This window comes from Arachis hypogaea, chromosome 8 (genome assembly GCF_003086295.3).
Source record: "Arachis hypogaea cultivar Tifrunner chromosome 8, arahy.Tifrunner.gnm2.J5K5, whole genome shotgun sequence".
NCBI classification, from domain to species: Eukaryota; Viridiplantae; Streptophyta; class Magnoliopsida; order Fabales; family Fabaceae; genus Arachis; species Arachis hypogaea.
Window position 1 is genome coordinate 31,944,245 of NC_092043.1, and position 3,384 is coordinate 31,947,628.

The following is a 3,384-nucleotide window of genomic DNA, read 5'->3' on the forward strand; positions in this document are numbered from 1 at the left end:
TTTCCATCCAATACTTAAGTGTAGAAAATATTTTACAAAAATCATTAAAATGTTGAGAAGACATAACAAATGTCGAACCAGAAACTTTGTTGGTTACATCATAAAATATTTTTAAAAATTTGACAAAATGTCTTGCATTCTCCTAATTCTCAGACTTAGGAATCCCACCAGCCATCATAGCATATTCTGAGTCTCTCCTCAATCATTTAAATGCCTTTTGAAATTTTAAAACACTTTCAAGCATTAAAAAAGTAGAGTTCCATCTAGCAGGACTATCTAAATGCATAGTGCCCTTTTTTTTAATTCTAGCTTCCTTAATCATAGTCTTGAACCTCCTAGTACGATATGGTAATGCACGTATATACCTAACTCCATTCTTAATCTTTAAAATTGAATCATGCAGTTCTCACAATCTATCATTCACAACAAGATTTAAAATATGAGCACAACATCTAACATACAAAAATTTTTCCTTCAATGGATGTGAGTTCCAATCATCTATTCTACTTTTCAAGTAAAAAATAGCAACATCATTTGAAGTAGCATTACTAACAGTTATAGAAAAAATCTGCGATATCTCCCAGCTCAACAAAGATCTCTCAATCTTCCTACCAATTATTTTTTTCTTGTGATTCTTGATAGCACAAAAATTCAGGATTCTTTTTTGCAGTTTTCAATTAGCATCAATATAATGAGCAGTAAGGTAAATATAGTTCAAGTTTTGCACAAATAACCAACAATCAGTTGTCAAATAAACATTTTGATTTGGTTGATTGAAAACAGACTTCAACTTGATTTTTTTTTCATTCAAATAAAGCTTTCAACAATTCCTAGCAACTATGATCCTTCCAAAAATTGAAAAGTTGAGTTGCAAACGACTCATATAATAATGAAAATCCTCCCCCACAACATACAAAAAAGGCAATCATCGACAATAATCATTCTAACAAGGGCTTATCTACGAAGATCAATATCAAAACACACAGTAAAAAATAAAGTACCTATTCCTTTCCTATCATCTTTTATTACATATTGAAAACAAATAATCTTTTTAGTAAGGATCTAATGTTTCCTTAGGAAATTTTTTGCATTGTGACAACACGTGATTTTTCATGTTATTGGTGTCATTTTTATGCGTATCACAAGCACAACTATCTCCACACCAATTGCATTTAGCTCTAGGGTAATGTGGATTAATAGTTTCATCTTTAGTAAGGTGATCCATGTCCAAGATCTAGGTCTACAAGGCTTTCTCTTACCTTAGCTTCGTCGGTCTCAGTTTAAGTGGTATCATCAACAGGAGCTTCGTCAGTAGTCCGTCTCTTTCCTCTACCTCTATTAGCAAGCTTCCTTGTGTTTCTACGACGAGCTGACACAACAAGCAATGCATCAGAGATCTGATACTTGCATTTTCATTCGAAAGAGCAACAACAGCTCCTATTGCTCCTTCAGTATTGCCCATATTCTCACTTGAACTGATATCAAAATGCATAAATAAATTCATTAAACAACAAAACAAAATTACTAGCAATTTTAAAAAATCAATAACAACTACAATGAACAAATATATTGAACAAATAATTAAAAAATCAAAAGTAGAAACACAACAAAATAAAATTACTAGCAATTTAAAAAATAACAACAAATATATTGAACAAATACATTAACTAACAAATAAAATTACTAGCAATTTCAGCACAACAAATACATTGAACAATGAACAACAATCAGCACAACAATACATCAACAACAAAATAAAATTACTAGCAATTTCAGCACAACAAATACATTAAAAAATGAACAACAATCAACAAGTACATTGAACAAATACACTAAACAAATACATTGAACAGAAATTGAATACCAGACTTGGAGGCTCCATATCTGACCTGGCGGCTGCTGTGTGTGAAAACGATGGAAGAGACAGCGTGGAGGAGACAATGCTGTGGGTTTTGTCCGAGACGACAAAAACGGTGATGTGGGTGGCTGGGTGCTGTCCGCGAGGGTGTTGTCCGCGAAGGTGCCATCCAGCGAGTCAGGGACGATGCTGTGGTCTGTGGAGGACGACGGTGCTAGGACATGTTAGGGTTCGACACTGGGGCTTGAGGTTTCTTCGCAAGAGTGAGGCTACAACGCAGCGCTAGGTTTAGGACCAGCAACGGTGGAGGATGACGGTGCTGGGGCTCGATGCTGCTGCGCTGCGGCTTTAGGTTTCTTCGAGAGACTGCGAGAGTGAGGCTATGACGCTCCACTAGGGTTAGGAATTTAGGTTAGGTTATCTTATTTGGGAGTTGGTTCAATGGTTTTGTTTGGTTTTTAAGTGAATCGATTCGGTTAGAGTTTTCAATGTCAGAATCGAAAATCGAACCACAAGAAAAACAACCAAACATGATATTTTCGGTTGTCAATTTTTTCAATTTTTTATTTTTTCGGTTTGGTTGGTTTGTTGTGTTCAATCCGGAATGATTTTGAATACCGATAAATTATTAGTGGGCGTTGGCCGATGCCGTGGTTGGCGAAAAAGAAGATCCCCTCGAATAAAGAGCATCCTAGTGTGTGTAAGGCTTCTCAATAACACCATGAGGTACTCCAGAGGATCGTGATGATTTTGGCGCCGCTTCTGGGAACCACATTGGAGGTCGTCACTGTGAAGTTAGGGGTTGTTGGCCGACTATTTCTTTTCTGTGTCTCTTTCTATGATTTATTCTGTGAAACACTGATATGTCTCTCCACCATGAATGTTGCATCTCTTCTGTTTATAAAAAATGAATTGCATTGTGTTCTGTGCTTCCATGCAAGTCCGACAACATCAATGTCAAGTCTTTTTCGGCTACGACGATGCCCCTTTCTCTCTACCCTTACCATTACGATGTGAGATATCCTGGGAGTGAACCACGATTGAAGAGGAGAAAGAAAACAAGGTCACAGAGCTTTATCCTAATTAGATTGCACATAGATAATGTTGGAAATTTAAAAATATAACGAGAATATTTTAAAAATAAAATGTTATTAAAGTTTTAATTTTTATCTCCAAAAATTTTAATTTTTTATGTTCTTATGTTTTAGAAGTATTGAAGAAATTAAAATTTTGTGTCCCAAATTTAAAATTTAGTTCTAATTTCTACCACCAAATACAATACTGTATCCCAATTCCAATCTCAATTCCAATACTAATTACCAAATACTATTTTAGAGTGCAAATTAACTAAATTTTTAAAAAATTACATCAAATATGTAGGTCAAATATATTTTTTTAATACATTAAATGTATCGAAAGACAAAAACTTTTTATTTTTTCTCATCTCAATTAATAATGTCTTTAAAACACTTTTTAACTAGATATTTGTTATTTTTTCTTACCGTAAAAGAGTGTAATTATTTTTT

General features: G+C 34.2%; 1 long non-coding RNA gene across 2 annotated transcripts; it reads right to left on the bottom strand.

Moving 5' to 3' along the window:
* Nucleotides 1-818: 818 nt before the first annotated feature.
* On the bottom strand, nt 819-2,454 carry LOC112707005 (uncharacterized). 2 transcript variants are annotated; one of them, XR_003155957.2, is made up of 2 exons: nt 1,890-2,454; nt 819-1,475 (listed from the first exon to the last, which is right to left on the bottom strand). It is a non-coding gene; the product is annotated as an uncharacterized lncRNA (long non-coding RNA). The 2 variants fall into 2 exon arrangements; XR_003155956.2 differs by having other exon boundaries at nt 1,865-2,357.
* Nucleotides 2,455-3,384: the final 930 nt, after the last annotated feature.